Source organism: Myodes glareolus, chromosome X, assembly GCF_982192425.1.
Source record: "Myodes glareolus chromosome X, mMyoGla1.1, whole genome shotgun sequence".
Taxonomy (NCBI): domain Eukaryota; kingdom Metazoa; phylum Chordata; class Mammalia; order Rodentia; family Cricetidae; genus Myodes; species Myodes glareolus.
In genome coordinates, this window is record NC_142053.1 from 88,398,894 (window position 1) to 88,421,925 (window position 23,032).

Below are 23,032 nucleotides of genomic sequence, written 5' to 3' on the forward strand. Positions count from 1 at the left end.
CCACAGCTAGCTTTGAAGGAGAAGTGATGTCACTGTGACTTTATGACTTTTGTAGCAGTCATCACTGGTTACATCATCAGAAGCCTCTGGCAGTAGCATTCTGGGGCTTTCTCTATGGTCAGTAAGGTGAGGGAATGGAGTAAACCTACTCGCTCTCCCAATTACTATGGGAAGAACATCACCCATAAGTAAGTAGAAGATAAATGTGTAAGAACTAAATTGTAAACTTGAGGGTAATGCAGGACAGGAGAAATTTACTATAATAAATTGTATTTAGTGGTCTTTTCTTTCAGGGACCTGAAGTTTATGTACATGCGCACCAGTTCACATCTTCTAATGGGACACCACTATCACCCTCTTCTCTGTTTGTGTTTTCGAGCCTTTATGTTGCCCCCTAATCTACACTAACTTTAAATTTAGGAAACTTTACTCTCATCGTTTGTTCAGCTAGTACCAAGTATTTGCTATGTGCCAAGTACTTTCCTGATCACTTAGGTAGTGAATTAAATAGACAAACCACAAGAGTTATGTAACTGACTTTCCAAAAAGAAAGAAAAAGATTTCATCTCTTATGGAAAATATTTTATGAACCTAACATTTTCTTCTAACTTTTCTCATCCCTTCACTGGATTTCCTACTCCCATGAGGGGCCCTTTCTGAACTTTGACTGTCCTATATTCATTGGTAGAACAGTCTGCTCCAATTTGCTTTAAAGAGAACCACTATAATGAACCACTAATACTAATGGTGTCAAAATCTGTGGCAGCTCTGAAAATTCATTCATTAATTCAATAAGTACTTACTAATTACTGCAAGCTATTAATGACTGCAAACCAAGCATGACTTAACAGAAAGAAAAATCAGTAAGAGATGACAGATATACCTCTATCTTATCAAATGGCATTGATAACTTTGCAAAAGAGGCAAAAGTAGAGAATGGTAGAGAATCAGGAATGGCTTTATATTATATAAGGTACTTAGATAAAGATGCTCTTATACAGGGGCATTGGTTAGAGATCTGACAGAGGTAAGTCAACAAGTATGTTCATATCAGAGGGAAGAAAACATCCTTGTCAGGAAGAAATAGCAAAAGGAAAGGCCTTAGGAGAAATGACAAGGAATCCAATATGAGCAAAGAAAGAGAAAAAAAAACAGTAATGGAAGACACAGTTGAGAGGCACTGGGCTGAACTCCTATTTATACCCTCACAGGCCATGATTAAGCATCCAGCTTGTATTTAGATATGGGGACCATTATAATGTTTTATTCAAAATACTGACATCATTTTAGACTACAGAGTCTAAAAGATTCTGTGCAGAGAATAGATTCTGTGAGAACCAAGGCCAAAAGATAGAGACCAGCTAACACGCTGTGACAATAATCCAGCTAAAAATCCCAAGGCCTGGGCCAGGATACAAGTTGAAAAATAGATTTGGAGCCCATTGCAAAGGAAGTGTTTGTCAAATTAGCCGTGTCACATATGTAACAAGGGAAAGATAATACCTCCAAGGATTTGGCTCTAAACAGCTGTGCTATAGTTGACATATGTGTGTTCATTCTAAAAGTATGATGAACCTTAATCCCAAATTAAAAAAATATTAAAAATTAGCTGTGATGGTGCATGCTTATAATATCAGTACTTGGGAGTCTGAGGTAGGAAAATTGAGCATTTCAGATCCAAACAGACTACATAGTTTTGCACTGAGTAAAACATACAACAACCTTAAGAACAAAGTTATTCAGAGACAAAGTCTTTAAGAAGTAAATCAGCAAAGGAACCCCACTCTCATGTATGAATTACTGCCCCCAAAAGAGCTAATTTGAACTACTTAGGCCATTTTCATTTCTTTCCCTTTCTTCCACGTGAGTTCAAAACATTCAAGATGGTCTGGAGAATAGAAGACCCTGTCTCAAAAGCAAAAACCAAAGCAAGCAAGCAAACAAACACATCAAAAAGGGGACCTGGGGGGATAGTTCAGTTGATAAAGTGCTTATAAAATAAGCTTGAGAACTCGCATACAAGGAAGCAAGACATGACTGTTCAATTGTAATCCCAGTGCTGAGGAGCCAGAGACAAACAGGTGCATTCCAGACCCCGCCTTAAAAAATAAAATGGGCGGCACCTGAGGTTATCTTTTGACCCCCCCCACGTGTGCCCATTCACACATGAACACACAGAGACACACAAGGACAACTTGAAAACAGAGACGACAGCATTCACGTCCCCTTTTCGCTAGCTCAAACAACTCCAGAACGATGTTTTCACTGAGAAACTAGAAATGCGGTGGGAGGAGAAAGTTCCACTTGAGGAACAGCAGATGGCAGAGGTAGGTGAAGGAAGATGTTAAATGCAGATCTGAAGGGAAGCCAGAGTTCCGTGGGAGCTACCCTAGCTTTAATGTCCTACCAGGGATATGTGAATGGAACTCTTGGTTTGAGTTCACAGGACTTGAGATATAAATTTAGGAATCTCTTATCAAAGAGAATGAGCTGAACTTCAGAAGAGCCAGGCAGCTGAAGGGAAGGCTTACTTGAGGATGCGCACAGTGAGCCTGCTTTCTAACAAAAGTTACCAGAAGAGAGAACATTGAGTATCACTCAACAGTGTCAAATGTTGAAAACAAAATAAGTACCAAGAGGAAAGGGTATTAAGCAGCTAGAGTTTAATGGATACAAAAGACAAAGTAGAGAAGATGATTAGGAAGTCGAATTTACTGTTCACTAAAGATGATAATTAGAGAACTCTTTTGAGGTTTGAACAATGCAGCCTGTGAGCCTCCTGTTGAGGTTTTGACTAGGGAGATGACAGGAAACATATGAAGGTAGAGAATAGAAGGGACACACCTATCTGTCACTCAAAAATTATTTAATATGGACTAGCCCAATGTCTCCTCACAGAAGAGCCCCCTAGAAACCCAGCTGCCAGCATAAGATGGTCTATCATGATGGTACTGTGCCCTTATAACAACAGTGAAGTGTAAAAAGGGCTGCACTATTCAAATCCCTGGTTCCGTTGTTGTTTGAAACAGTCACAACTTGCTATGTGGTCAAGGGTTTCCTGGACTGTTGTTTTCCCTGATTTCACCTCCCAAGTGTTGGGGGTGGGGGACAGGCATTCGCCACCATGTTTTTGTGCAAACCTGGGGTGGGATCCAGGGCCTTATGTGTGCTGCATGCCCAGCAGCTTCTATAACAAATGAGCTGCATCTCTAGACTTGGGGTCTGGAGTCTTAAGAGCTGTGCCAAACCTTGAACCCGAACCAGAACAGTTAGCTAGCAAAATAAAAAGGCACTTGACAGAAAGTCAGATGCCGGTATAACTATGAACGAAGTGTCTTGATGGGAGCTTTTGTTACTATCAGGAGATGAGACTTTGACCAGAAGCCCGGCTAAGAAACTTGGAACAGAGGCGGCAGCAGCTAGAGAAGCAGCAGTGGGCTTTTGCTGGCAGCATCTGTAGTCATGAACCACTTCATGGTACTCCAGGTAAGGAAAACAATTAACTTGGACTGGGAGTCAGGAACTCTCTACTAGTGTTCAGCTTGGACTTCGGGCACACTGTTCTTTACTTCTCAGGTTGCTCTTTGACTTCCAGCGCCCACATCTGTGTTTGCTTTCGAGACCCTCTCTTCCCCAGGACCAATTTGGGAGCAGCAGTGGAGCTAAAACCGGTGGTTTGCATTCCTATCTGTTACATACTCAGTGAGTGCGTGCCACTTTCCTGCAGGTGACTTTGACACCTTACAAACTCCAAACTGGTACCCCTCACCATCTTTACCTTAACTTCTTCGGTTGGTAGCCACCTTCATGGTGCCACACCCTGGAAAGTTTCTTTCTCCAATGTTTTTTCCTTTCCCCCTCTCTTCTTTGGATACCCCGTGTCTCTAAACAGGCTGCCCAGACCCCCATTCTGTCCCCAAGTTAAGTGTATGGGTCTGAGCATCCCTCCAGTCCTAGCCCGGGAATCCGAAAGAAAGCAGGTAAAACTGAGTGCACCTAGCTCAGCTCTACTGAGGAAAGAATTACACAAGATAGAATTACCAACTCCGTTGATGCTGTTTAAGCCTGCCCATCCTCTAGAGCTACTTCTGTTCCTCATATTTTCTGACTCTTCCTTCCCAATCCCAGCCAACCCCTATATATTCTAAGTCTTTCTCCCTTCTGAAAGTTTAGTTCTCTGCTTTAGGGCTAAGGAACAGTGAAGACTTCATAACTAGCCCGTGATTGATATTTTTCACTGAATATTAGAGATTAGGCCCATGCTCATTGAAGTCCATATTTTAATGAGAAGAGTATGAGGATTAGAAGTTAGGAGACTTGGATTAGGTATTGTTTCCCCCAATTTTTAAATGAGCTCTTTTCTCCATTTTTTAAAACTAATCAGGTTATGCCCATGTGGTGGACTCAGACTTTGTCTGATGCAATGGGTAAAGCAAGAACTCCGGAGTTTAAACTTCTCTTTCTCCGATTCCCAGTTCCCTCAGGACTCCTCTCTGTAGCTGATGACTGCCTCCAGCATTACCCTTTTCTGGATCCTCTCATTTCCAGTTGCTGTTATGTACACTGGGCTTCCTGGCGTGGTCTAAGGGATATTGGCACCATAAAAGAGCAAAGGTCCTTCAGTTCTGCTGTACTCACTCTTGCTCCAGTTCACGTGGACTTGGGCCGCTGTATGTACCCAGTCCAAACTCAGGTCGCTTGAATACACAGTTGAACTGTTTTAAATCTTGCTCAGGCAAAGAGGAGACAGAGGAGCGGCCCTATTTTTTTGAGTGTTAGAATGTGAATATTCCCTGCGTGCACAGATGGGGATGGGTTAAAGCTAAAAGCTGACTGGTAACTAGAAGAAAGAACTGGCACAGAAAAATAATAATAGCAGTTGACACATACTGAGTGCTTAGCTGTGTGGCAGGCCTGGTGCTTAATAGTTCTCACGGATTTGGTCTTCACCCCTTAAAAATACCATGAAGGATATTATTATTACTATTATTTCCATAATAAAATAACAAGCAGAGGCCCATAGTGATAAAATAGCCCTGCTTACTAAAGATAGGAGTGCTTAGTTTTAGGTTGATAGAGAGATAAGATTCCTGCTCAAGAAAATTGATATTATGACATATGTTTATAGATCATTAGTTTATATAGCTTTATAAAGTGGGCATATGCAAATATTTAGAATGAAAAAGACATTTCTTCTTCTAATTAACATTCAGCTCATGGGCATGATTTCAACTGATATATCAGTTTTGCCCTGGTCCTATTTTTTTCCAAGGCAGGGTTTCTCTGTGTAGCCCCCAACTGTCCAGGAACTTGCTCTGTAAACCAGGCTGGCCTTGAAATCATGATCTGTCTGCCTCTGCCTCCCAAGTGATGGGATTTAAAGGCATGTGCTATCAAACCCAGCCTTTTAAAAACATCAGCATGTAGTTATACAACACATATTCTACTGTCTGAAAGATAACACCCATTGATGTATACTATTTGGTTTTACAAGCATACCATGATCTTTTCTTGACAGGGAAGATTTAGATTTTGGTGTCACCAATACCTTTTTATTCTGATGTATATAAGTTTACATTTTGTTGCAATAGATATACAAGTAGAGTTTCTGGATAGTAGAATACTAATTTGTTCAGCTAGATAATATTAATTTATGTACATTCCTACCACCTATATGTGGAAAAAGAACTGCCTTTTGAAGTTAAAATTTAGGGTTCAGTGACCATTATCACGGTATTTTATGGCTGCTATAAATTTTATTGACTCTGTCTTTGGAATCAACTTGTTCTTTGTGTTTTCTCTATCCTCATTATTTCAATGTTATATAGTACTGAGTTGTTAATTACCTGTATTGGAATGGAACCCTATTGATTAAGATTTAGTCTGTTATCAGTTATTAAACTTCAAAGAAAATTTAGAGACTAATTGTGCATGTTTTGACACCAGACTAAATTTATGTCTCAACTTTGATACTTAAATAACTTTGTGATCTTGGGCAGTATGTAACTTTCCAGTCCTGCAGTTTGGTTCTTTGTTTGTTGCTTAATTTTTGTCCTGTAAATTGTTTTTTGTCATAGTCCCTATCTTGCAGAGTCATTTTAAAAATTAAATTAATTAGTACGTGTAAAAGTGCTAAAATTGGTTCCTGGCTTTTGATGAATGATTGAAGCTTCCAATAGCGATCATCATGAGTTGTGGTTTATGGAAGCTCAGCTTGCTGAGGAGTGTGCAAAGCAAGCTAAGTCAGAGCATCTGACCTCTTGTCTTAATTAAGTGAAGTGATGAGAGATACAAATCATTAGACAGGATGATGTGAAAACTCAAGTGAGACACTATTATAGTTTAAAAGCAAACAGCATCTAGTTCCAGATGAGTATGAGAAGTGTAAGATGAAGAAAGCTTTATGGCATTTAAATGGAATCTAAAGTATAGATCAGATCGGCCTCTGGGGAAGTAAGAACTCCCTGCCAAGAAAATTTGAAGGGTATAAACTCAGAGTAAATCATATGCTGTATTTAAAGAGAAATTAAGTTGCAGTGATAGGTTTTTGTAAAACAGAATGAACACTGAATGCTACAAAGAGGAATTTCAACTAGATTCTTCAGAATTAAAAATCTAGAATTACAGAATTCTACAGAATTACAGAATTAGCGAAGAGCTGTTAAAAACTTTAACATGGTAGCTTACACCTATAATCTCAGCTGTAAGATTTCCAGGAGTTAGGAGCAAGCCTGGGATAAATATGAAGTTCTGGGCTATCCTGGAATACAGAATAATATCCTATCCAAAGAAGGAAAATCTATTAATGGGAGGACAGAGACCATGGAGTAGAATCTACTACTGATGTTTCAATAAATGGCCATGCAGCCAGACTACTTTCTAAGTATTTATGTTTATACCCTAAGTGAGTGCTCCTCTCAGCCTTGGTCAGAGACACTTCTTTTGCAGTGAACACTGGATAATGCAGAAATTCATGACTGGTCAAATGGTGAGAGTAGTTGACTGTTGAGAACTCAGCCTTAAACAGGACATCTGTATCACCTCTCTCAAGGGCCAGGAAACATTGTGGAGGAGGGGGAGGAAAGATGGTGATGGTAATAGGCAGAGAGAGGGAGAAACACTATGAAATATTATCTATTGGATATGACCTGGTTTGGTAACTATGAACACACAACATCTGTGGTTATCTACAGAAGACTGGTGCCACAAATGGACATGCAAGGGGGTAGGATAGTTGAGAAGTGAGCCAGCAGAGGGATTTAAAATGGTTTATGGGGTGATATGGTCACATTTGCATATGTTCATGGAATTATAATATAATATATATGGAAAAAATCATATCATCTGCAAGTAGGGATAATATGACTTCTTTCTTCCTTCTGTCCTTTTTACTTCATTTTTCTTGCTCTAGCTAAAGTTTGAGCACTACGTTGACTAAAAGTGGGGAGAGTGAGTACTCTTGTTCCAACTTTTTGAAGAAATGTTTTCAAATTTAGTTTTTCCAATTTGATATAACACTGGTTATAGATTTGTCATACCTAGCTTTTATTTCACTGGGATATATACAGAGTCCCAATATGTAGCCCTAGCTGGTCTGTAACTTGCTATGTAAGCCAGGGTACCCCGGAATTCGCAGACATCTGCCTGCCGCTGCCTCTCAGGTGCTATGATTAAAGGTGCAAGCTACCGTGCCTGGCTCCTTAGTTTCTTAAAGAGTTTTACCATGAAGGGAAGTTGAAACCTTATCAAGGGCCTTTTCTTATATAATTTTTTTTTTACTGATCTTTTCATATAATAGATGAACAACAGGGGGCACTTCATCTTTAGGAGACCACACTAACTGATTGAGTTGTAGCTTGTTCTTTTTGTTCTATATTATTAGCAATCATTTTATTTTTGACTATGCTTCCCCATTGGGTATATAAGACCTACTTTGCCAGAAATTAACCTTTTTGTTATGTGTTACTTGCAAGGCCAGTTGAGGATCCATTTGGAGTTCTCTCAGACAACTGGGGAGAGCCTTATGCCTTCTTTAATTTTCTGCTACCATTTGTGTGCCATCTGCTGGGGTGTGTCAGATTCCTATTGACCAAGTGAGTTCTCTTGGTAGCATGGAAGACATTCCCTCTGTGTTTACTTTCCTCCTTGTAGAATGTTCACTAATTAAAATCCAAGCTCTGGTGTCTCGGTGGCCTCTCTGATCAACAGGACAGGAGCTGTAGGATCCTTTTAGAGATCTGTTGTTCCTGGGTCCTAGTTGGTCTAGGGACAAGAAACAAAATATTGGTTGTCCTTTTACCCCTTATATTCTCACTGGACTTGGCCCCCAAGTACAGTTATTGGGCACGTAGAAGGTCAGTTGTATCAGAATTGAAAATGTGATTAAAACTTAAGGTGTTATCTAATACTTAGACACAGCTGTAACATGAAGGCTGGCTTGTTGGGGTTTCTGTCCCGCCTGGTACCCCAACAAGCCAGCAAGCCCCAAAGAAAATCACACAGAGGACTCCATAAGATTATAAACTGATTGGCCCATTAGCTCAGGTTACTTATTAGCTCTTATAACTTATGTTAACCCATTATTTTTATCTATGTTAGCCACATGGTTCAGTACCTTTCCCGCCTATACTTCCTGTCTGGCCAATCAGCATTTATTTAAAATATGATTGACAGAATACAGACAATTCTCCCGCACCACACAGCTTGTTAAGGACAGGTCTAAAAATAAACCTGGTTTCTATTAAGATTTGGTTTCCTAATTACAACTAAGTATAAACTATAAGCAATTATGTTAAGAAAACAAAATCAAATCTTCAGCAGGTTCTTATCTAAGCTTAGCCTATTGGGCTGTTGTAGCTGTAGCTTTTCCCTATAAATTCTAGTTACACTATTAATTAAAAGGAACGGGTGAGAATTTAACAACTTAATTTATGGGGACACTTGTAGTCTAATCTATTACTATGTAAATGGTATCTAAACATAAGCACATGGAGACAACATACAAACATGAAGGCATATTTAAAAATTAAAAACAAATTTTGTGTCATTTATCAGTTTTTTAACATAATTTCTTTATTGATTCTTTGGGAATTTCACATCATGCACCCCAATTCTGCTCACTTCTCAGTCCCCGCATATCCTTCCTTCACCCCTGAAGCACCCCCTAAAGAAAAATTTTAAAACCTATACAAAATAAAACAAAGCAAGCAAACAAATAAAAACAAGGGCCAAACACAGCAAAAAAATCAACCAAACAAAAACCTCTCTGATTCTCCATCTTTCCAACCTCTCCAATACCTCATCATTTGTCCTGGTGGCATTGGGAGCAGTGTATCACACAGCAAACCCTTTTGTGCAGTTAACTTCACTAGCAAATATTTATTGTAATGAGCCATTGGTTTGGTTCAAGGTCTCTGGTTTCTGGTACACTTTCATTACTGGAACCTCACTAAAACTCCTCTGGAATATCTGAAAGCTGCCCTGAGTCATGGAGATCCTGTAGGTACCATTCCACAGGACCAGTCCCTTCATGAGCTCCAGCAGGTCTTAGGTTGGGTAGATGTTAGGATGGGCCAACCCAAGGCCCGGCTGTGGGCCTGGGTAGCATCTGAACTGCTCAGTCCAAGCCAATTGGGCAACCCACCTCAGGTGAGGTGGTGGAGCCAACTTTCCTGCACTCGAGTAATCAGGATCAGCTCTCCCTTGCCCCATGGTAAGGGATGGGGTCCATCTCTCCAAGTTGCAGGGGTCATCTCTCCCGTGAGGGTCAGGATCAGCTCTCTTGCTGCAATGTCCAGTAGGAGGCGGGGCCAGCTTTCCCAGGGACAGTCAAGGATGGGACAGGCTCTGATTTCATCATGCATGGTTCTTATGACCCCTTGAAGTGACACGGGCCACAGATATTAACACAGAACCCAGCTGTAGCTGGACCACGGACCCAGATAAGGCCCTCAGCAGCAGCCCGGGCCAAAGACATTCTGGTTCTTGGTGTAAGCACTGGCCGCTCAGATCAGGATGGCTCTGGCTGTGACATGGCCCCCAGATACCAAAAAGACCACAGGTTTTGGCTCCAACCCCAGGCTTCTATGTGACCTTTGATGGCAACATGTGCCTCAGATTTCAACACAGACCCCGGCTATGGTAGGACCACGGACCCAGACATGGTCCTTGGCAGTAGCTGGATCTGGATGTCGGGGCTGTATGTCCCCAATGCCCCAGGTGGCAGTGCAAGCCCACTCAGATCAGCATGACCCCAGGAGCAGTGTGGACCTTGGACACCAACATGGCACCAGATCTTGGACATCCACATGAACTTTGATGGTAACAGGAGCCTTGGACAGCACACAGGCTCTGGCTGCAGTAGGGCCACAGACCCAGATATGGCCCTCAGCTGCAGCTCTGGCCCAGACAGTACCATAGCATTGGGTAGCAGCACAGGCCACTCAGATTTGCATGGCCTTGGCTGCAGCAGTTAGATGGTTAGGTAATATTTTTCATAGTCCTAAATCACTCTTTATCCCAAATTTATAATTTGAAATAATGTCTCAGTATAAATTAAGTAGAAGACTTGATTTTAGAAATACACAGGCTAACCCAGTCATTGATGATGTTTTAAGCCAGCTGAACAGGCACCAAAAGCTTGTCTATTTGTTTAGATTTATTTATTTTTATGTTATGTGTATGATTGTTCTACCTGTGTGTGCATGTATATGTAGCATGCATGTGCCTGGTGTCCACTGAGAATAGGAGGTGATGGATCTCCTGAACTGGAATTGCGGATAGTTGTGAGCTGCCATGCGGGCTCTGGGAACTAACCCAGGTCGTCTGTAAAAACAGCAAACACACTAACTGAGTCACCTGTCCAGCCACAACAGTTTGGTTTTTAAATAATTTCCTTTTTAAAAATTTAATTTAAATAGGATAAAAATCTTGAGAAATTCCTCATCCCCCTTCTTTGAAATAAAATACAATATATTTTGTATTACAGTGTCACAATTATGAATTAAAATTTGTCTCAAAATGAAAAATATTAACTACTGTTATTTTAAGTCACTTTATGTGGCTATTGGCAACATAGACATTTCTATTTCTATTACATACAGAGTAAGTTTACCTAGATTTTGAGTATTATTGCTTTTAGGATTTTACATGCTATGTTTTTTATCATGAAAAGAAAATTTAACATAAAGATCTCTGACAAACATAAGTGTCAGTTCATATATATCACAGCCTTAATAAAAATCTTAAACTTAGCTGAGTGGTGGTGGTGCACACCTTTAGTCCCAACACTCAGGAGGCAGAGGCAGGCAGATTTCTGTGAGTTCGAGGCCAGTCTGGTCTACAAGAGCTAGTTCCAGGATAGGCTCCAAAGCTACAGAGAAATAATCCTGTCTCAAAAAAAAATCTTTTTTTTCAGGTTTATTATTATTAAAAGTTTCCACCTCCTCCCCTCCTCCCATTTCCCTCCCCTTCCCTCCATTCTCCCTCCCCCTCCCTCTCCAGTCCAAAGAGCAGTCAGGGTTCCCTGCCCTGTGGGAAGTCCAATGTCTTCCCCCCTCCATCCAGTTCTAGGAAGGTGAGCATCCAAACAGACTAGGCTCCCACTAGGCCAGTACATGGAGTAGAATCAAAATCCAGTGCCATTGTCTTTGTCTTCTCAGTCAGCCCTCCTTGTCTGCCACATTCAGAGAGTCCGGTTTGATCCCATGCTCCATCAGTCCCAGTCCAACTGGCCTTGGTGAGTTCCCACTAGATCAACCCCACCATCACAGTGAGTGGGCACACCCCTCATGGTCCTGACTTCTTGCTCACGTTCTCTCTCCTTCTGCTCCTCATAAGGACCTTGGGAGCTCAGTCCAGTGCTCCAATGTGGGTCTCTGTCTCTATCTCCATCCATCACCCGATGAGGGTTCTGTGGTGATATGCAAGATATTCATCAGTGTGGCTATAGGATAGGGCCAGTTCAGGTGCCCTCTCCTCAGCTGCTCAAGGAACAAGCTGGGGACATCTCCTTGGACACCTGGAAACCCCTCTAGAGTCAAGTCTCTTGCCAACCCTAAAATGGCCCCCTTAATTAAGATCTATACTTCTCTTCTCCCATATCCACTCTTCCTCCATCCCAACTGTCCCATTCCCCCACGCTCTCCCCATTCTCCCCTTCTCACTTCTCGCTACCCATCTCCTCTTACCCCCACACCACTCCCACCCCCAAGGCTCTTCAATTTTTGACCTGTGCAACCACTTTGGAAATTAGTGTGGCAGTTTCTCAGGAAATTCAGGATCAACCTATCCCAGGATCCAGCAATACCACTCTTGGGAATATACCCAAGAGATACCCTATCATACTACAAAAGTATTTGTTCAACTATGTTCATAGCAGCATTATTTGTAATAACCAGAGCCTGAAAAAAACCTAGATGCCCCTCAATGAAAGAATGGATAAAGAAAGTGTGGAATATATACGCATTAGAGTACAACTCAGCGGTAAAAAACAATGACATCTTGAATTTTGCTTGCAAATGGATGGAAATAGAAAACACTATCCTGAGTGAGGTAACCCAGACCCAAAAAGATGAATATGGTATGTACTCACTCATTAGTGGATTCTAGACATTAATAAAGGACATTGAGTCTATAATTCTTGATTCTAGAGAAGCTAAATAGGAAGGTGAATCCAAAGAAAAACATATAGTTATCCTCCTGGATATTGGAAGTAGACAAGATTGCTAGTCAAAAAAAAAAAAAACCTTAAACTTACCATTTGTATATGTCTTAGTTAGGGTTTCTATTGCTATGCTGAAACACCACTACCAAAAGTCAAGTTGGAGAGGAAAGGGATTATTTGGCTTACACGTCCACATTGGTGATCATTGCTAAAAGAAATCCTGAAAGGAACTCAAACAGGACAGGATCACGAAGGCAGGAGCTGATGCCGAGGCCATGGAGGGGAGCTGCTTACTAGGTTGCTTCCCCTGACTTGATCAACCCACCTTCTTATATAACCCAGAACCAGAAGCCCAGGGATGGCACCTCCCACTGTGTGCTGGGCCCTCCCACATTGATCACTAATTGAGAAAATGCCTTACAGCTGGATCTCAAGGAGGCATTTCTTCAGCTGAGGCTCCTTCCTCTGATGATTATAGCTTGTGTCAAGATGACACACAAAACCACCCAGTATAGCATATAAGAATATTTCTGAAAAATAAATGCATAACAGTCAATCCAATAAAAATTTGGTGTGTATTACTTGATACTTGAGATGCTTTGATTAGTACAAAACGTTTTAATTTTTATTTTATTTTGCTTAGGGTTTTTTTTTTTTAGATAGTATCTTGCTACATATTCCTGACTGTCCTGGAACTCACTGTGAAGGCTCATCTTGTGCACATAGAAATCTTCCAGCCTCTATCCCATGAGTGTTGGGATTAAGGGTATACGTAATGAATCTTTTTCTATCCTGCCAGCCAGATCCCAAATAATGACTTGAAAACTTATTAATAATGAAAGCTTAACCTATGGTTTAGGCTTGTTCCTAACTAACTCACATAGATTAACCCATTTGTATCAATCTATGTTCTATCACATGATGCCACCTCTCTTCCATCTTGCACCTCCTGTTTCCTCTCTGTGTCTCTTGGCACCTCCTGCATGCCTAGATTCCTCATCTGCTTCCTTCACTTCCCCAGAAATCCCTCCCATACCTTCTGCCTAGCTATTGGCTGTTCAGCTTTTTATTACAACAATTGATTGCAACAATCACAGAAATACATCTTCACACAGTGTCCAAATATCCCACAACAGGCATGAGCTACCAGGTCTGACTTATATTTTATGAGTATTGCGTATATTACAGAATATATATATTTATTTACCCATGAAATGAATTTTTAATTAATTATTATTTTTTATTTCCAGAGCCTTTATCGGAGGAATTATTTTCAAAATCCATTTTATCCAATCTACAATTTCATACTTTGATTCTAATGAGTTTTATATATAAATAGTACCGTTTCGGGATTTTTATGAAAACTTACCAGAATGAAAGATACCATTTTAATAGCTTTTAAGAAGTTCAAATTATATAGTTTTATAAGGCAGTGTGTATTTATCAGGCCTTCTCATATATCCCCCAAACACTTATACTTACCATATGTGTATACACATTTTAAAAAATCTACATTTCTCTATAACATTCATTTGACTGAAGTTATCACATGCTCCTATCATGTTCCCCTGTTCTCTTGCATTCATATTGGCACAACACCCCCCTAAAAAGTGCTTTATATCCATGTTCCTCTTGAAGCAGTACTTTGCAGCTTTTACTACATTTTGTTTTTTACGTTCCTCTTGCATGTGAGCAATCATTACTCCCTCACCAATTTCTTCCCTTTCTCAGCTTCTAGCCCTTAAGTACCTTCTGAGTCCTGAGAGTCTTTTCTGTATTTTATAGCAAATCTTAACGATCTTGGTTAAACTTTTATTTTTTTGGTCTAGTCTTTCCTTTGTAGCTGTTATTTACTTGCCCTCTCTCTTGTTATTTACCTACCCTTTAGCCATCTTCAATACTGATCCAGTCCTGTAACCCGGAGTTCTCTGGATTTTCAGGCAAGAGCATTTCCTGTCTTGGAAAGGAAAAGGTAAAAGTGGCTTGGTGATGTAGATACCTTGGTAGCCTGGCTGAGGCAAATGCCTTTTATCCCAGTCTTAATTACTATTATTAACTCATATCATACAGCACACAGAACACATTGAATACATCTATGTATTTATATGCATATATATAGGTTAAATAGTTATATATTTATCATTCGCTGTATTAAAAATAATGATATATGAATTATAACGTGCATATAAATACATGATTTGTATGCATATAAATAGAATGATACTTTAACTAGAATTTAACACACACATACATATATTTTAAATAATACTGCAACAGGGTTCATGAAGGTTCACAACTGGGTTGAGAGAGCCTGCACTGATAAGATAATTAACCAGAGCAGTGCTGGGAGGGAGCTGTTACTGGAGACAGTAGAGTCCAGTTTGAGGGTGAAATTGTAAAGTTTATCTGGTAGGTGAAAGACTGAACCATTCTAGAGCAAGATGGGCAAACAAGTAAGTAAACAGGCAGTTGATAAGACTGCATCAACATCATGGTACCTGTGGAGTCAAAGTTCCAGGAATTGTCCTCAGTCCTTAATATATCCTTAAGGTATCAGATGATAAACTGATGTGGACCAACTTGTAGGCTGGGTTCCATTTCTATTCCCAGGAATATAGGTCACTTATTAGTCTGTATTAGATGGGTGATGCCTGACAGACGGTGCTGTTTCTGTATCTGCTCGGGGGCTGCAGTCACTTTCCTCCTCCCTTAAAACGCAGTCCCAAGCTGCCTGTAAAATGGAATCTCTTAGGGCAATGCACATCCTGAAAAAAACCCAAAACATTGTTTTGCACAATATTCAGTAATGTAGAGCAGAGGATCGCCTGATCCCAACAAGTGTAGATACTGAGAAGAGGAATTCAAAAGGGGGTCTAGTGGTCCTGACTCCTTCATCAAGGTACTAGCAGAGAAACTTTGGGTTTAAATAGAGAGTAAGAAGTATGTGCAATTAAGCCCTCCTGATCGAGGTCTGGTCTTTCAGGGTATCCCCAGGTGGTCCATGTTGGTATAGATGATCACCTCTATTTCAGTCTGTGGCCTTTCCCTCATCTGAAGGACAGTGTCTAAGGGTCCTCTGTGGGGAGATTCTGCTGTTCTGGGAACCCAGAGTGACCAGGAAAGAGGTTAAGGACAGTCTCCACACTTTCAGACAAAGGAGACAACTCAACATGAGGGAAGACATGGAAGATTTTTGCTCTACTTTTAGTTACATGCACTCCTGGGAATAAATGCTTTTTAGAAAAAAGGATTCTAAGCTCCTGTTTTAGTGTACTGCAGCGGGAGGGCACACACAACCACACCAAACATAGATCTAATTGACTTTTATTTGCAATTCATGAATAGAGGAATCTCTTACACAAAACAGAATGAGATCACCCAGGCAACAGAGGACAGAGGGCTTTGTATGCTGAAAACAAATACGAGAAAGGAAAAGCTACTCTGACTCAGGTTGACTGGAATTTTGTATTTTCAGAAAAAAATCAGGTTTCCCCTCCCCCCAGGGGTCTGTACTCATTCTTAAAGTTTGTGTTAACTGGTGTGTAGCATGGAGAAGTTCATCGTGGTTTCATCAGGTCAGTTGTGCCCACCACTGAATAGAGATAGCACCTTCAGGGTCACTGCACATTCAAAGAATCCTTTCCTTCATGTTCAGCCAAAATTTTATGGTGCGAACTGAGCATGCTCAGAGGCGTTGCTGTCTATTACTTTCATTTTTATGTTTTTACATTTACTTGTTTATTCGCTTACTTTCTATGTGCGTGCCTTGGGGATGCTTGTGTGCTACAGTGTGCGTGTAGAGAGCAGAGGGTATCTTGCAGGCATTGGGGCCTCTTTCCTCCTACTATGTATGTTTCAAGGTTTGCACCCAGCCCATCAGGCTTGGGCACAAGTGCCTTTACTTTCAGGGCCATCTCATTAGCCCCAGTTTAATCTCTAAAATGTGTGCTCCACGACGTTAACTGAGCATGCTCCTATGTGAGTCTATATAGACTCTCTAAATAAAATCCTGATGTTCTGTTGGAGTAATAAAGTAATGCTGTAAAGAGTTTGCCAGTAAACGTGCTTAGAAAATCCTAAGTTACACAAAAGGAAGTTTAGCTAAAGTGGTATTCTGCTTTTGTCTGGCAGTGTAGACAACCCTGGCCGACAGCCACTAATCAAGGCTGTGCCTCTTATCAGGAAGAGCATAATTCTGCCAGGCAGGCAGGGTGACCCTGGTTACCAGCTGCCCCGGAAGAATGGCCCTGCTCTGTCTCAAGATAACTATGGCAATATTTTTACATTATAAATCTTCCCAATTTTCCCAAGAACCAAACCTTGAAATTTCTGTCTCTTAAAAGATGTCCAATTACTCAAAGCATAACTTGGGCCTGTGAAGCTATAGACGTTGAGGGGGATTTCAGTTCAGGGCTTGCTCCCCTTTGTAGTTAGCTGGAACTGGTTGTCTATCATTATTAAAATATTTTCTGTAAGTGCTTGGAGAGAGTTCTCACTGGGAAGACATAAAAATGCTCTAACACTCTTTGTTCACGGAAGGCACTGCTCTATGACCTGCTGAAGGTAATAAATCTTTCTCCACTCTGTTATCTTGGTTGTGTTTATTTCAGCTTTATACCCATTGAGATGTGAACCCATTGTGTTTAGTTATAAATTGGCCTTTCTAACATGGGACCTTCCTCTTGATGGCTTATTGTTTTTCGACTTCTACCAGGGGATGCAATAGACCAACAAACAAACAAACCCGTCTTCAGACCCTTTATATTTCTTGTTGGAATCCTAACTCTAGGCTCCTGCATGGCCACCACTGTCCTAAGAAAACTGCGACTACTTTACATCTTTGTTCAGCAGCTTGCCTGGACTGACATATAGTATAGAACTCTCTGGCAGCTAATAGAAATTTTATAGAAGACTGAAGACTGGGTAGATTAGGGAAGTATACAATGGATCTCCTGTAGATTTAGATGGGCTAGGAAAACTGAGAGGTTATTATTGTCCATACTAAACAATCATATCATCTCATAGCTAAGATTTGAGAGAGTAAATGCGTTTCAGTCTGGAAGGGGAGGCACCATATTCTTGAGGGATAGAGAAAAATCTAGTTGTCAGCAGTTTAAAAGTTGACAAATTGGTGATCATTTTCCATCCTGCTGATCTGTATAGAGGTAAAGAGGGTCCAGCCAGGAAGTACAGGGTTATTATTTTTTTGGGCTTTGTTCTATATTTTAGAACCTTTAGGTGTGTAGTTTTTCAGTTTTGATAGTGTAAATCACCAAAATGAGGGTTTATCTAGGCAAAATAAATAAATAAATACAACAGTATTTCAACTAGCCATTCTTTACAACCTCCTCCTGGATCTTATGGGTCTCTGACAGAGATCGGAGAAAGTACTGCCCATCTGAGAATCTTTCTGGAAGTTTTGCAGTATCAGAATCTGAGATTGTTAATATCTATGTTCAGACATCATGTTTATCTATACTTCCTGCCTTAGCCATGATATTTTCTTTTGTCTAAGAACTTCCTTTCCTATTGTTTCTTCCGTTGCACTTTGGATATCCAGTCCTCAGATTCCAAGGTTCTTCACATCAGCCTCTTTGTGCTTCAAGGATAGTAAGTAGGGTGATTCGTGAGGACAAGGGGATACACTGTTTCTTCCACTTGGCCTATCCTTGAAGTAGGTCTGCTGCTTCCACTCAACTGTGATAACAGGAAAGCTCATTTAGGCTAAGAGAGATAACAAAGCAGTCCTGCTCCTGGCATTCCTAGGGGCAGACCGAACATTTCCTGCTTCTAGCAAGAGCAAGATTCAGACTGGTCCTTTTGAAGGTCCCTACCCCCAAACTTCTTGACCAGTTTCTGTCTCTTGTTATCATCACTTTTATTGGAAAAATGATTTTGTCTAATTCAGGAATTTCATAAAACATTATTGCACACCCAGCTTTCCTCAGTTACCTTTAGTTCTCTGTGTAGGGATGGAATCTTCTGGGCTTTTTGCCATCCAGTATGGCATCTTCGTTGGTGTCATCCTTGTTCAGCTCACATTTAGGTAGTCATGTTGGTGAGGCTTTATGGGTGGAGCTTCTGATATTCCTAGGAGACACAATCTCACAGCAAACTTCATGATCCTCTGGATCTTAAAATCTTTCTGCCTCCTCTTTCACAATGTTTCCTGAGCCTTAAGTGCTAGAGTATTTTGGAAATGTATCCAGTGGACTGGGTTCAAAATCTCTGTATTATGATTGGCTACGGTTTTCTGAGGTGATCTCCATCTGCTGCAAAGAGAATTTTTCTTGATGAGGGATAAAGACTACAGATAAATATAATTTATTTTTATCTTGACACATAATGATTGGATACTTTAAGGAGTATTGTGGGATACATATATATATAGAGAGAATTTTTTTACATATAAAATGTATATACTTAAGTTATAATAATCAGATCATGGTAGTTTATATTTAATTAACAAATTCTCCAATTGATCATAGTATTGAGATAAAATGATTCATTTTTGTACAATTATATATTTTTAAAATTACTTTTATTTATTTTATTTTAAAAGTATCTTTTCTGTTTTGAGGTTATAATTACATCATTTTCTCTTCCCTTTCCTCCCTCCAAACGCTCCATATATGTGTCCTCACTCTCCTTCTAATTCATGACATCTTTTTTATTGTTGCTACATATATGTGTTTTTGTGTGTGTGTCTTTATGTGTTTTGTGTCTGTGTCTCGTGTGTGCTTGTTTGTATGTATGTACATTTCTAAATACATAAATACAACCTGCTCATTCTGTATAACATTACTTGCATATATATCTTTTTAGGGCTGATCATTTGGTATTGTATAATCGATTTGTGTGCTCTTCCCTAGGGAAGGAAGACTATTTCTTCTGCTCTCAGCATTCTTTAGATGCCTGTAGTTCTTCATGTAGGGCTGAGGTCGCATGAGATTTCTCCTGTGACGTTTGCATGTTTGATGGTGTTCTTGTTCAGATCATGTTTGCATCGTCATGTTGATGATACTTTATGATTTGCATTGTTAAGTCATTTATTCATGCTCTTTCTGTTTTTTTTTTTGTTAATGTAGGCTCTTAGAGTGATAAATTTTCTTTATAGGTATGTTTTGAGTGTGTCCCAGAGGTTTTGTTGTGTTTTTATTTCAGTTTACTTCCAGGACTAATTTTTATTTCATTCTTTATTTCTTCTTTGACCCATTCTTCATTCGGTAACAAGTTGTTTAATCTACGTGATTTGTGTATTTAGTAGAGATTAGTTTTATTTCCATTTTAATTTTTATTGCATTGTAGCCAGATAGGATACACAGAGTTATTTCAGTCTTTTTGAATTTGTAAAGATTTCAAATGTGGTCCCAGAATGTGGTCTGTTTTACAGAAGCTTTTGTGTGTTGCTAAGTAGAATGAATATTGTTTGGAGCTTGGATAGAATATTCTATAGATATCTGCTAAATCTATTTGATGTATGATGTTAATTCATTTTGTTGTTTCCCTGTTTACAGGTTCAGATGACCTGCCAATTAGAAAAAATGGGGAATTGAAATACCCTACTCTTTCTATGTTGGTCTCAACCTGTGTCTTTAAATCCAGTAGTACGCTATCTTTTATGAAATAAGGTACACCACAGTTTGATTCATATATGTTTAGGGTAGTAATGTCTTCTTGGTTAACTTTTTCATTGATTAGAATGAAGTGTCCCTCTTTATCACTTCTGTTTAGTCTTAATTTGAACTTTTTCTGTCAGACATTAGAATTGTGATGTGTGACCTGCTGTTTCCTTGTCCCATTTGAATTTTTTGTCCATCCTTTCACTGTATGTCTGTACCTATCATTAAACCTGCTTATCTTTTACGCAGCAGATATATTTTGTTTCTTGATCCATCTAGCCTTCCTGTTTCTTTGGCTGAATAATTGAGGCCATTAATATTTGAAGTTATTATTAGAATTTGTGTATCGCCTGTGGTCATTATGTTGTTGATTTGTGTGTGTGTGTGTGTGTGTGTGTGTGTGTGTGTGTGTGTGAGAGAGAGAGAGAGAGAGAGAGAGAGAGAGAGAGAGAGAGAGAGACCACAACAGTGTGTGGTCTCATTGCTACACTGGATTTTAGTAATTATGGCTTCACATTTCTTTTCACAGACATATAAACCACTTAATATAGGACTAAACCTTCCTATTTAAAGACAGTTTTAGCTTATTGTATAAGACATGATGAGCAATAACTTAATCTTATCTTATTCACTAGCCGAAGTTGTGCACAGACCTCATTTACAACAAGTAATATATGGTTTATATGTATGGAATAGTATAGTAATTAAACAATTGAGAGCTTGCTTAATAACTTGAATATTTACTACGTTTTAAATCTTGTATGTTACTTAACCTCTTTATTTAACTTATATCCCCTTTAAAATAGTGACAAGAATACATTGAGTTAATTTGAAAGTTCAAATATTTAAGAATTATGAAGTTAATGAATATAAACTTCTTTAAATACTTGTAGTCAACACAATTATGTAAGTATGAAATAAATTGAATACACATAGGAAAGAAGTATCTTAGTATTTCTTTTGTTTGGTTTTATTGTTCTTCCTTGGCTATGATGATAAACATTCTAAAAAAGGATTCTGTAAAGCTGCTTCTAACTAATTCTGATGCTACCTGGCTATGTGACCTTGCACAAACGATTCTGCCCTCTGAGCTTGTTTCTGCATCTGTAAAATGCTGTGATTGGGTAATAAAGTTAGCAAGTGCTCTTCTGCTACCAGCAGTTTAGAAACTAATTCTTTAGTACTGTGTAATGGATGTACTCCAATATACCTTCACGTATAGACTGTTTACATGTCCCCGAGATTTGTTGCTGCCAGGCATTATTTCAAACCCTGGCTGCAGATTCTGGGAGAAAGAACTGGACTTATATTTTGGCATGCTAAAGGAAATATATTCACCTAATTCATAATATTGATGAAGTTCTTCCTTTCCTTCTTACCTTTCTTCTAAGTCTCTTCCAAGTTTGTCACAGTTATTTGCTTGGCCTTTGATCTCGATGATGGAGGTTTCCTGCCCAAACTTGTCTTGCTCATGTTGGCTGGTAGAGTTTTGGTTTTCTTTATACTTGAGATATTGATTCTTATAATATTAAGAGATTTTAAGCTTCTTTCTTTGAAAATTGTGTGTGTGTGTGTTTACTCTATTCTCTCATCCTCTCTTATCTCTCTTCTATTTCTGTCATACTCTTCTGCTTATTATTTTTACCAGCCCCTTTCCCAGATTTATAACTTTTTGTTTTATTTTATGGTTTATTTAGTTTAATCAGGCTATCTATGGGACCATTGCATTGATACTACCCATTGGAATCTATTAGGATAAATAGTAGGTAGTACACAGTTAAGGCACTGGCTCGCTCTCTCTGTGAATAATGTATAAGTAGTAAATAGTTCAGCAGTGAGAGGTAGGACCCACCTGTGATTTTCATTTGTTTGCTTTGCCTCTCCAAAACCTCTTAGGGAAGACATTTGAATTTGACAAAATACTCAATCTAGAAAACTCCTTCCCAGGGCCACCAAGATGGATAGTAGGTAAAGGCACTTACCACTAAACCTGATTATCTGAGTTTCATCCTTGAGACTCACATGGTCTAAGCAGAGAATGAACTCTGTAATTGTCCTCTGATTTCTATACAAGTGCTATGGCTGATAGATTCAGGGAGGGTAAAGGGACTGGTAAGGAGGAATGGGGGTTGATATGGATGGGAGGAAGATCAAAAATGGTGAGAGAAGAGAGTAATCATGTGTACGTGTGCACACACTCATAATAAAAGGAGGACCTTTCTTAGCATTGGGTGTACACATGTACTATCTTACCACTTGAGAGGTTGAGAGAGGAGGCTTGTGATTTCCAGGACAGGCTAGATTACATAAAAGACCCTGCCTCAAAAAAGAAAAGAAAATCATTCCCTCTTGGAACATGTGTGTGATACCCACATCTGCCTGACTTTTGTAGATATGGTTGAAATTTTCACAGAAGACATTTCCAAGTCAATGGAGAACTTAAAGGTCACAAACAACGAGAAGAATTGACGGCTGAGGCCATTCCATGAACACAGCAGTAAGTCCAAAGCATTGAAAGAACACATTCAGGATCCATGGTTACAAGAAACATCAGCAAAATGGATAAGAGGATAATTTCAAAGTCTAAACCCACAAACAATTCTAGATACATTATCTGTTCCTAGTTCCATTTCTGTGCCACCCCCTTTCCCTCTCACTGCTGTTCAAGCTCTCACTTTATCTCAGCTTTGAGTTGGAGAGTAATCTTCCTACATGCTTTACTTTGTTGTATCACCAGCGGGCATAT

The 23,032-nt window shown here is 39.5% G+C and overlaps 1 non-coding gene across 1 annotated transcript in view; it reads left to right on the plus strand.

The window, feature by feature from the left end:
* Positions 1 to 110: 110 nt before the first annotated feature.
* Positions 111 to 23,032, plus strand: part of LOC125389409 (uncharacterized) — a 35,496-nt gene continuing 12,574 nt past the window's right edge. The window contains exons 1-4 of the transcript XR_015737086.1: positions 111 to 188; positions 3,363 to 3,486; positions 14,553 to 14,636; positions 22,679 to 22,783. This is a non-coding gene — a transcript (uncharacterized LOC125389409). The remainder of the gene's footprint in view (positions 189 to 3,362; positions 3,487 to 14,552; positions 14,637 to 22,678; positions 22,784 to 23,032) is intronic.